This window comes from Mesoplodon bidens (genome assembly GCF_964165515.1).
Source record: "Mesoplodon bidens genome assembly, chromosome: 3".
In the NCBI taxonomy this organism is placed as follows: Eukaryota; Metazoa; Chordata; class Mammalia; order Artiodactyla; family Ziphiidae; genus Mesoplodon; species Mesoplodon bidens.
In genome coordinates this window covers 48,503,587-48,516,619 of record NC_138178.1, presented here as the reverse complement: position 1 = coordinate 48,516,619, position 13,033 = coordinate 48,503,587, and positions in this window count along the sequence as shown.

Sequence of the window (13,033 nt, the reverse complement as noted above, 5' to 3'; positions counted from 1 at the left end):
TTTGATCAGGGACACTGTCAATTATTCCTCTCCCTTCTTGACTTTCTCTGTGATTTAGGGTGTGAAGACATCTGTTGGCTTTAACCTCTCACTGTTGTGTGAGATACTTTGGCTCCAATCAGTAGGGCTGTATCCAAGGCAAGCTGGGCCCCTGTGAACTCCCAGGCTGCTGAATCAGTCATCTGCCAGGTGACAGGTGGTGCCTTTAAGACATTGTGAAGCAAAAGGAGACAGTAACACCTGGCACTTTAAAAGCTTCACTATGCCAGACAAACCAGGAACTTATCTGTTTCTTTTAGGCTTGCCCCCTGTAACATCAGCCACTTTCCCAAGTCCTAATCCATGGTTCATATTTCATGCATCCACTTGTGGATCTCATTGACTCTTGGCCTCTCCCTGCTGGACTCCTGGGACTGTGGCTTGTCACTGATTCTGTGACAGTCAGCTCTCCATGGTTTTGGTGTTGCTGTGCTCCATGCTACACTGGATATGAAACACACAGAAACATGACTGAGGGCAGAGAGGCCGACATCTGAGAAAGACTTATTTCAGTTGCTCCCCAAAAGGAATTATATTGGAATAAGGCAAGAGAGAAGATTCAGAAGTGTCTTCAGAAGACTGGAGACACTGAAGTCTGGATGGCTTAACAAATAACAGTGAAGTTGAACATACTATTTAAGTACCAAGACGTAGATGGTGTAGCACTGATGAAATAGGATAGGGGTGTGTGCGGGGGGTCAATGACAAGATTGTGCCGCCAAGATGAAGAGAGGCAAAGAAGTAGATGTTGATCTTGAGGAGCAAAACCATGGTTTGGAAGCAGTGGGCTTGAGAATGAAGAATGGGCACCAGAGTCAGAAGAGGACCACTCTATCTCTTACTCTTCCTGGGATCTAGGAACCCCTTGGGCCTCAGTCTCCTCATCTGTCAAGGGAGACCCCAGCACTTCTGGCCTCACAGGGTTACTGTATGTTTTTGATGATCTAAAACGAACATGACGATAATATAGACAATACTATGAAAACGTAATGTATGTTGCCTTCCCCTTGGCATCTTTGTTTATTTCCGTGTGCTTGATGTAAAGCATGAGCAAGGTGTTTCCTAGGCTCTCCATTGTCACTTCTAAAGCTGCCACCTCTCCTCCCCCGAGGCCATGATGAGAGTTATGGAGACAGCCTTGAGTTCCTTAGACAACAGCAGGGATGATGACAGCTCCTCACAGGGCGTCACAAGGCATCCCTCACTTCTGGATGGCTTAGAAGTTTAGTTGTGAAAAGTACTCAGGTTCTGAAGAGCTGGATTAAAGACAGATGGTCTTGATTTACAGTCACAGGTCATTTTGGGCAAAAATGAGCAGGGAGGAAAATTGGTTTGAAAATAGGTCAGTATCTCCTACATTCTTAAAGTTGGGAGGAAACCTAGAAGGTGCCTAATGAACAGCCACTTGGGGTCTGAAGGAGCCTGCTGGTACAAGGCCTCCCTGCTTCTGATGTTTACACACGTTTATGCCCTTTGTCACGTGATGTCTGTCAAATGTTTGTCTCTCTCTCGCTCTGTCTCTGTCTCCCTCTCCCTTTAAAAACAATATTTCTGGATCTCCTCATTTGTTTCTCTTAAGCCACTCTCTTTTTAGATGTATTCAAGTTTTTCAAATTTAACTTTTAAGTAAAGTTTTTATTTTGAGATAGCTGTAGATTCATGTGCAATTTTAAGAAATAATTCAGAGAGATCTCATGTGGCCTTTACCTGATTTCACCTAGTGCCCTGCATCTAGTAAACATTTGCTGAATAAGTGAACTGACTTCCACAAACATGACACTGACTGCCCTATTGGGGCAGCACTGTGCTGGGTCCTGTGGGGTTATGAGGAGGAATTGTGTCAGGAAATGCCCCTGCCCTCATGTGGCCTACAGTGCCTGACTCGGGCATGGCCTGGTTCACCTGCTTTTCTTTCTGGCCTTACCCTCTGGGGTGCCCAGGTCCTACGTGTGCCAGCCCCAGTGGGACTAGTTGGAGCTTTTCCATCCCAAGCCTATTCCAGAGGTGAGTCAGAGTGTGCGAACTCTCACCCCATCCCCTTCCCCACCCAGACACACGTGCTATTTCCTAAAGGAAAGCCATTTTTGTAACTGTCAGAGTTGGGCTAGAACTGTCAAAGTATTCAAAAGCACCTCTAGTCACAGTTCTATTTTTCCAGCATTGCTGTAAAAATATCATGACTTTTTCATCAAAATTGAGAATAACAACAAAGAGAACCTGAGAACTAGGTGAAAAAGGGGCAAAAGGCGGCAATGGCCCAGAAACAGCAGCAAGATGTTTGAATGCTGTGGACGGTGGCACATGTGGGCACACCCCCCGCTTCCCACGTCCCCCACCCAACCTCCACCTCTGCCCCCGCACCTCCTCCTCATCCCTGCTGTGCAAGACTCAGCTGGGTTTCTCCCATGGCCACGGTGCACAGGGCTGTCCCCCACAAGCCCAGATGGCTGCCTTTATGATGGCTCTGTGATGCCTCATTACCCATATTATGTACTAGTATGTGCATCTCATGTTAAAGTAACAGTATTGACTGTGCTGGGGTAATGGATTGGCTGGTTGCTCTCTTTCTGAGCAGTTACTCAAGCTTGCCATCTGGTGAGTCTAATAACCAGGTGGTGAACCTAAATAACCTCACTTTGGGGGTAGAAGGGACCCCAGTCGGTTCTGTTCTTGCCATCTGCAGCCTCCTTCTTTTGGATCGAGATGTCCAGAGAATCAGTCATGCTATTTCTTAATGGAGTAGCCATTTGTTATCAGAAACACTCCCACTTCACTTACGCAGAATTCTGCCTTCTAGCATCTTCACTAGTTTAGAATACACATAGGAGCCAGGAGCCAAGCCAGAAAAGGGTTTGTGCAACCGAGAATACCAGGAAGCTCATGTGATAAATCTCATGGGCCCCCCTCATGAGAAAGCTTCCTTGAGCCTTTACTCTTATTTACACCCAGTGATACCACGGAGTTCATCTCACTTCCAAGGATTCAGTGTATTGGAGGCTGTAGAGGAGAGGGCAGGAGAGGGTGTAACACAGACATATACTTTGATAAATAATTAGGAATACCTGAAAACACTGAAAGGATTAAAGGCAGACGCAAGAACTAAAACCACAGCAAACCGGGGTTGTTTGGTAAGGGTCAAAGTATGCTACAGCCCTGGACTATTACCCCCAAGAACACCACATTAAAATAATGGAGTCTGGAATAATAAACCTGTGTTAACAGCACTGTTGACTGTGATTGGTAGACAGCATCTTAGGGGCAGGGACCCACATCATACATTATGGAGCTGTCCTTTCTAAACGGTTAACATAAAAAGGTTGGACACACAGGGAATTACATGCTCAGCTTTTTGAAAAATATCATGTGTCTATGAGCACAGTGAATTAAAATATTACATCAGTTTTTTAAAGAGACCAATATTTTTATTATCATTAAATAAAATAGTTTCATTGAAGAAAATTTAGAAAAATATATAACCAAAAAGAAGGAAATAAAATATAGCTATAACCCCCACTTCCAAAATATAACCAGTGTTAATATTTTGTTTGCTCTCTTGTTCTCTCTTCACATATATTTGTATATGTATATCCATTTACCTCTCTGACCTTGCCTGCCTATCTACAACTAGTTGAAGTTAATACACAAGAATACGTAAGTTGGGCTTCCCTGGTGGCGCAGTGGTTGAGAGTCCGCCTGCCGATGCAGGGGACATGGGTTCGTGCCCCGGTCTGGGAAGATCCCACATGCCGCGGAGCGGTTGGGCCCGTGAGCCATGGCCGCTGAGCCTGCGCGTCCGGAGCCTGTGCTCCGCAACGGGAGAGGCCACAACAGTGAGAGGCCCGCATACAGCAAAAAAAAAAAAAAAAAAAAAAAAAAAAAAAAAAAGAATACGTAAGTTAATATATAAGAAATTGAGTCACACCACTTTGTAACTTGTATTTACCCCCTTAATGCACAGGTAAGAAACTTTTCATGTTAATGAGTAAACCTCTTCAGCATCATTTCAATGGCATTGTATTCCAAGCTATGATAGCCATCCGGGGGTTTACGGTAATTCAGTGATTCTTTATAAAAGCATATTGCACAGCAATATCTGAAAGATAAAACAAAGTGCGATCAGCATGAGCCTTTCTAACCACCACCAGCCAATTTCGCTACGGTGGCAGCAGAATTGAAAGCTTCAAAGCTGGGCCTTTTTGTCTTCATGAAGCCATGCTGGCTGCCTGCCTCTTGTTGGATACTTAGAACCCTCTATCTGTTAGGATGCTTTTGGAGGTAACAGAAAACTCAACTCAAAGCAGCTAAGTAATAAGAAATATTATTTCACCTTATAAAAGTCCTGGAGAGAAGGCCGATCCAGGGCTTGTTAATGCAGTGACTCAAAGGTATCATCAAAGATTTGTGTTTTTCCCATCATTTTTCTCTCCTGAGGGGGTCCCCAAATTTTGGCAGCTATTCCAGGTACCACACGAAGACATGATAATACGCAGAGGCAGAACAGGGGATGGTCCCTTCCTTGTGTGTCTTTTTAAACAAATTTATTTTTAATTGTGGTAAAATACACATCACATACAATTTAACATCTTGACCATTTTTAGGTGTACAGTTCAGTAGCGTTACGTACATTTACATTCCCTCGTAACCATCCTTCTAGTTAGTATCTTACTCTGTGAATTTGACTATTCTATGTGCCTCATATAAGTGGAGTTATACTGTCTATGTCTTTTTGTGACTTACTGTAATGACCTCAAGGTTCATCCATGTTGTACCATGAGTCAGAATTTCCTTCCTTTTTAAGACTGAATAATATTCCCTTGTCTGTATATACCATATTTTGTTTATCTATTCATCAGCCCAGGGGACACTTGGGCTTCTTCTGCCTTTTAGCTATTGTGAATAATGCTTCTGTGAACATGGGTGTACAAATATCTCTTCAAGAGTCTGCTTTCAGTTCTTTTGGGTATATATTCAGAAGTGGAATTACTGGATCATATGTTAATGCTACTTTTATTTTTTGAGGAACTGCCAAACTGTTTTCCATAGTGATTGTACCATTTTACATTCCCACCAACAGTGAAAAAGTATTCCAATTTTTCTCCACATCCCTTCACCCTCCATTTTTTGGGATAGTAGCCAGTGGTCCTTGTGTTTCTTTTTAAGACTGAGGAAACATTTACTCTCACTTCTCTTGTCCCATTGGTTGGAATTATGTTCACGTGTTTAAACCAATCACTGGTAAGAAAAATGCAACTGTGATTGATTTTTGTAGACCAAGCAGCACATACCCTGGGGCTGGGAGCGCTGAGCTCCTCTGAAGCATGGCTGCACGGAGTAGGGAGGATTGCAGGTTCTGTTAGGAAGAAGGAAGCAGGGATGACTGAATGTCACTTTCTGATTTCCCTTGACTTCACTAGGGTTTAGAGGGGCCCTTGTGTTTGCATCCATGTAGACGTTACCCCAGCTTCGTAAAAAGAGTGCCTCAAAGTAAGATCACTTTGAACACCTCAAGAAAGGGTTTATCATGTAAATATAAACAACAGACAACAAAAAAGCTCTCACACAAAATGACCTCCTTACGTGATGAAGTAAAAGAGAGGAAAGAAGTTATCACCCACGCACAAAGGAGCCTTTAAGAATCTCATCATCTTTCCTCCCAGCATAGTCTCCCCTAACCCCCACTCATTTTCCGGACTTCAAACAGGATTGATATGATAAGGTATCAAACGCCAACTGCTTGCTCCTTAAGTCTTCAACTCTAATGTGCATACATATCACCTGGGGATGTTAAAATGCAGATTCCCATTCACTAGATCTGGGGTGGGGCCTGGGAGTCTGCATTTCTAATCAGCTCCCAGATGATGCTGATGCATCTGGACTGAGACCCACATTGAATAGTGGGGATAGCAGAATCCTCTGGAGGGTCTGTTAACACCCAGCTTGCCAGGCCCTGACACCAGAGTGTCTGATGTGGTAAGTTTGGGCTGAGGCCCAAGAATTTGCATTTCTAACCAGTTCCTAAGTGATGCTTATGCTGCTGGTCCAGGGAGCATTCTGATGACTTCTGACTTAGAGGATAGTCACTGGGACCAGGTGACAAGCTTTGCACCTAGAGGCCCACTTGGTCCCTGCGTAAGCTCAGCAAGTGACTTTACCTCTGAACCTCAGCTTCCTTATCTGTAAATCAAGGATGATAACACCTCCTACCTTAGTTGATTTCTGTGGGGCCCTGCGCATGCATTGTATAATGTCTACAATGTATACAATGTAGACATTGTATAATGTCTACAATCATTACTCACTATTCCTTTCAACTGGGTAGGATTGAAATGTGCACATTTGCTGCTCTTCAGAAAATCTTTTGGGAAGTGAGTTATTCCTCACCTCAGGCGTGTTCAGAGAAGCTCTCTTCTTTCATGTGTTGTGCCCTGGAATGCAGAAACCTCCCCAGGTATACTTTTTTCACCATGCCGTTGACTCCTCATTAAGCGTGGGGATGCTGGGCACTGCCAGCCTTTAACCTGGATGCCCAGTAAGTCCTTATAAATAAAGAATGCAGAAAAACCTAATGAGAACAGCATCAGCTCAGGCTGCAGCAACAAGACCTGTCTCCCTCAGCTCCCCGGGAGGGTGCGCTCTCTGAAACCTCAGTCTGTTCTGGCTAGCAGAACAGAAAAAGCAGCTCCCAGCATCCCAGGCAGCACTCAGTGTGAGTGCTTTAATCATATGCAAGGCTGAAGAAAGGCAAGAAGCAAGCAGACCCCTGCAGATAGGCTTTTTACCTGCTTATGCCTTCAGGCTGGGAACAGTAGCTGGAGGACATTTCAGGCAGAGCAGCCAGCAAGGCTCAGAGACAAGAGGCAGTAAGGTGTTGGGCAGTACCAGCTGAGGCCCCCCATGGCCAGGGTGTGAGTGGGCTACAAGGTGGGGACCTTCGCAGGGCCAGGTTACACAGGGACTTGTATGGCTTGTTCCCACAGATAAATAGAGGGAGGGCAGGTATATTAGGACACTTTTGATAACAAGTACTAGAAACAAACTTGCTTTCACTTAAGCTGAAAGGAGCCTTTAGTTAAGGATCCAGGCTGTTTCACAAAGCCCAAGGGCAGGTTGTAGCATCCCTGAGGAAGGGGCAGAAGCAGAAAGGCATACTGATGCATTCTCTCCTCACTGACATTTCGTCCCCCATATGAGCTTTCTCTGCTTTTACAATCCACATGGGTGATCAAAAATCTTTATTCCGAAGCACCCAAGCTGATACAATGGCAGGTTTTGGATTTAGCCATCTCAAGAGATACTGACTGTTTCTTAGTCCCGATTTCAAATGTCTGGCAAAGAGGCTCTGATTGGCCATCATGGGTCAGGTTCTCAGCACTAGTCCAGTCAAAGGCTGCCATGGTGTTAAGATGAGACATATTGTCCAAAATGGCTGCTGGGGCCCTTGGTTGTGGATCAAGGGTGGGCAGTGAAAGGCTTATTTATGAACCAGGTGGACACTCCAAAGGGACTGCCTCAGAGGAAGGGCAGAGCAAACTCCATAGTCCGTTCCCACCTGAGGTGCTCTGATTGGACCCTTCCGTGCAGTACCTGTTCTCTCCCAGCCAGCAGTAGAGGGAAAGGCAAGCACAGGACCTATGTTTGTAGGTTTGGGCTGAGAAGATAGGGATCTACCTCCTGGAGCACTGGTGTAGGACCGCTTTGGAAACACTACTGAGCTCTGGAAAGTGACACAATCCTTAAATAGCAATGAGAGCAACCTGGCTACCATCCCTTTGGAAGCTGAGAAAATAAATGACAGCAAACTACCAAAATAGTTTTTCTTTTGTTTTTTTAATTGGAGTATAATTGCCTCACAATGTTGTGTGAGTTTCTGCTGTACAATGAAGTGAATCAGCTACATGTATCCCTATATCCCTGCCCTCTTGGACCTCCCTCCCACCCCCCACATCCCACCCATCTAGGTCATCACAGAGCACGGAGCTGAACTCCCTGGGATATACAGCAGGTTCCCACTAGCTAATTTATACATGGTAGTGTATTTATGTCAATCCTGATCTCCCAGTTCGTCCCACCCTCCCCTTCCCCCCTGTGTCCACATGTCTGTTTTCTACGTCTGCATCTCTATTCCTGCCCTGGAAATAGGTTCACCTGCCATTTTCCTAGATTCCACATATATGCGTTAATATATGAAATGCTTCCCTAAAATTACGGGTTTTAAACATCAAACAGCAAATTAATGAAAATCAAAATATAAGGAAACTTCAATCACCCATGATCTCACTCTGTTCTCTTTGTTCCCTCTTTCCTTCCAGCTTTCGTTCACATGCACACAGAATCTTATATAGCTTTTGAGAGTATAAACGTTTTGTATTCCATATTATGTAATGACTAGTTCCCATGCTGCCTTGTCATCTTCTTAACTACCTTTGTCGATATGCCATCCTTCAAATTAAGTATGTTACACTTAGCACATAATTGAAATTTGAGACTGTGAATCTGGAAGGAATCTTAGGAAATCATTGAGGCCCAAAAAGATGAACCTGGAGAGGAGAGTGAGTTCCCCTAGGTCACAGAGCTGCTTAATTCCAGACCCAAGGCTGGACTTCATTCATTTTTCCAAACGTATGTTTATAATTACCTACTTGATGTCAGGTAGCAATAGGTTTCATCTTACTTCAGATCCCTTTTCGCCACCTTGCATGATCTAATTAAAATGTGCTGGCTATGAGCCATTTCTTATTTTTCTTAACAGAGGAAAGAGTGCTTTTTCAACTCACTCTCAGGAATAGAGGTTGTGGAGCTGAAATGAGTAACAGCAATTTTAAATTGGACTGGTTTCGTGACTGGTAGATAAGTCAGCGTGCAAAGACATTCCTGTTTCCCAGGTTTGGCTTGCTTTCTCAACGCCCTTTGCAAAACTCCACGGGGATTTTTAAGCTTTAAGTCTGGGTATAAGCTTATGCAAGCTGTTAGTCACCTTTTTAGATGAAAACACCACAGGGTTATGCTTGAAAATGTTCCGTGCTTCACTACAGATTCCTTTGGAGTAATTCAGCTATAGTATGATTTTGAGGGAGAAGTGATTGAACAGATACATTTCAAAACACATTTGCATTTGAAAACAGGGGTTTATCAGCTAAAAGAACTATTCTTGAAAGGTACACATGCAGGGCAAATTTAGAACGAGCAGAACAATTTAGACATGATAGCTATGAATTGCCCCAAAGCTTAAAATACTGGGGGCTTTTGATCACACACAATCCTGGGCATGGATTGAATCATGAATATCTGGTGTTTTACTCTGGAAACTGTATTGGGACAGGAAACCTTGTCATTGCTCTGTCTCCACAGATCGTTCCAAAACATTCTAGGCATGCAACATTGCAATTGTAAACACACATTTGACCAGAAAAAAACAGTGAAGGAGCCTAAATTTTTGGTATAGAGAAGAGGGGTGTGCTCTGAAGTCAGAGTTTGGGTTGGTATCTTGGTTTTACTACTTACTGCATATGTGATCTTGACTGGGTCTTAGTTTGCTCATCTGCAAAATGGGGAGAATACTCTTTGATTCATAGAATTGTTCTGTTGATTTGATTGTGTTAAATCATGTTACATAGCACCTCTCAAAGTCACATGTGAACACAAATCACCTGGGATCATGTTAAGATGCAGTAGGGACAGAGAAACACAAATACTGTATGATCTCATTTATATGTGGAGTCTGAAAAAACTGAACTCACACAAGCAGAGAGGAGACAGTGGTGGCCAGGTGCTGGAGGGCAGGGGAGATGGGGGAGATGTTGGACAAATGGTACAAACTTCCAGTTGTAAGAGGAGTAAGTTTGGGGAGCTAATTACAGCATGGTGACTGTAGTTAACAATTCTATATTGTATACTTGAAAATTGCTGAGAGAATGAATCTTAAATGTTCTCATCATAATAACAACAACAAAATGGTAATTATGGGAGGTGAAGGATGTGTTAACTAACCTTATTGTGGTGAACATATATACATATATGTATATGGTAAACAATATATACATGCATCAGATCATCACATTGTATGCCTTAAACTTACACAATGTCATACATCCATTATATCTCAATAAAACTGGAGAGAAAAAAAGAAAAAAAAAAGATGCAGTAGGTCTAGGGTGTGGTCTGCTATCTGGAATTCTAACAAGCTCCACTGATGCCCGTTGCTCCTGCATACCCAATCCTTTCATTTCTTTCCCTCTGTTCTTGAGAAGTGTTCCAGACCTTTGTTCTAGCTATTCTTGTCGGGTTCTTGTGATTGACTGCACATACACTTATGGTGTGTGTGTGTGTGTGTGTGTTTGTGCACGTGTGTGTGTGTGAGAGGGAGGTGGCAGAGATGCTGAAATGGTCATGCTCACGTTTGGAAAAAGCAGTTCTGTCTCGACCATATCTTACACAATGACTCTTACACTTCCTAATTAAAGGAAACTGAGTCTTTCCAGGGTTAAAAGGGCCTTAGGAGCAATTAGTCAGTCAATTTATTTTTATTTTTTAAAATAAATTAATTCATTTGATTTATTCATTCATTTGTTCATTTATTTTTGGCTGCGTTGGGTCTTCATTGCTGTGCACGGGCTTTCTCTAGTTGTTATGAATGGGGGCTACTCTTTGTTGTGGACTTCTCATTGTGGTGGCTTCTCTTGTGGAGCACCGGCTCTAGATGCGCGGGCTTCATTAGTTGTGGCACACGTGCTCAGTAGTTGTGGCTCGCGGGCTCTAGAGCACAGGCTCAGTAGTTGTGGTGCATGGGCCTAGTTGCTCCGCGGCATGTGGGATCTTCCTGGGCCAGGGATCAAACCTGTGTCCCATGCATTGGCAGGTGGATTCTTAACTACTGTGCCACCAGGGAAGTCCCTAGTCAGTCAATTTAAAGGTTAGGCTCACTGTCAGAGCTTTCAGAGGGTGTCCCCTCCCTTCCCCATTCCCCAGTTCCTCTGAGCAAAGGAAGCTTCCTATCCTCACAACTTGTATGAAAAGACTCCTCATCCAAGTGCTGTGCTTCTCTATCAGCTTCCTCTGACCTCCGTCTGGACTCCCTCCAGCCTCTGTCCTGGTGCATTTGCTGCAGACACATCCACGGTGGTGTAACTCGGGCTCTGATATCTTGGCACCTTCAGGGCTTGGTGGTCCCCCCTGTTGATTCGACCCCATCTCAGTCTTTACTGGCCTTATAGATCCCCTGAGCATCAACCACATCCTCCACCTGGTCACTTGGCCTCTCACAATGGCCACCCAAGGTGGGTCCCTTGCTCTCAGCTCTGTGTCCTTCTTTGTCCCTTGCCAGGTGGAACTTCCAGACACCTCCACACTTCATGTGAGCAGAGATGTTCAGGGGCACTGAGTCTTCCTGCACATCCCACACTGTCATTTCTACCTGCTGTGGCTGCTCCATGGTGGCACAGATGCAGGGCAAGTTGCTCTCCCCGGGAATTCCAAACAGGAAATGCGCTGGATCTACTCTGGATTCAGCTTTTCATTCTTTCCCTCACAGTTTCTATCTGTCCCCAGTCCCTGCCCTGAGCTAAGGCTTAGAGGTAGGGGGGTTTCAGGCAGCTACTTCTTCCTAGGTTCATCCTTTCTAGAACTCTCCACTTCCTCCCAGGAAGGTCTCTACTTTCTCTTTTGTCCCTTAGAGATTGTTCTACATCGTATCTTTCTTCTTTCTTAATGACTCTTTGATCTAGGTGGATCCATCCTACTGCTCCTGCTCTGAGGCAATAACCCTCAGAGAAGGTTTCTCTACTTTCTCTTTTGTCCCTTAGAAATTATTCTACATCTTATCTTTCTTCTTTCTTACTTAATGACCCTTTGATCTAGGTGGATCCATCCTACTGCTTCTTCTCTGAGGCAATAAACCTTATACCCTAACCAGCACAATGGAAAGGAAAAGTGGGAAGGGAAAATTTTTGCTCATTGATAAGAAAAATTAGATTAAAAGTAGTTTAAAGACATTATCCTTATTATATATTATAGTTACTGCATATACAATAGGAATGAAAAATGAAACTCCTTTGCTTTTTCTTTTGTCCTTAGCAGACATTACCAATCTATCACATCACACAATCTTAGAAACCTTCTTAACACAGTGTTCCAGGCAGCCAGGAACAATCAACAAGAGCTGCATTTGGAGATAGAAACTCTTTTCTATCACTAGTATGGAGTTATGCTTGAGGAAGGTAAAGAAAATAAGCAAAATCTAAACCTCACATCCAAATAGGCAATGCAAGTTTTAAATTTGGGAACTGTATAATTAGAAATCACTTTAAAGTATGAAATCATCACCCCACACAATGATCATTCACCCTCTTCTTGCATCACTCTAATGACGGGGAGCTCACTACCCATTGATAGTGAATTGCATTTTTAGACTATTCTAAGTAGTAGAAAGACATTCAGTATTTTGTACCTGCTCATTGCAACTGGATTCTACACATAACATATTTAATTCCCATCCATACCATTGCCCTTCAGCTCCCATTCTCTTTTCTGTGTTCAATCTGCCCGGTTTTTTTCATTGGCACGGCCTCCAGCCTTCTCAATAGCTTGGGACTCCCCTCTGGATTCTTCCCTATTTAATGAGCCTTCCCTTTTAATGAAAAGCCAGGGAGGTAACTGTAATGGGGAGTCTCCCCTCCCTCCCTCTACTGTGGGTTTTTTGTTTGTTTCTTTGTTTCTTTTTTGAAAATTGGACACAGAAGTTGCATGTGAAGGTGCTGATTGCAGGGGATGTGTAAGGGTCCCTGCCCCCTGCAACCTGATGCTGTGTGCTTAGAAACTCCAGCTTGTCTTGGTACACATCCTCCTTTTCTCCCTCTCCCCACATCTCTCTCTGTCTCTCTCTCTGTCTCTCTCTCTCTCTCTCTCACTCACCCATACACACACACCCCCCTCTGGGCAGCATTATTTCTCAGCTGGCTACTCAAAGCAGCAGCTTGTACATGCTTGTTTTGCTGTTTGC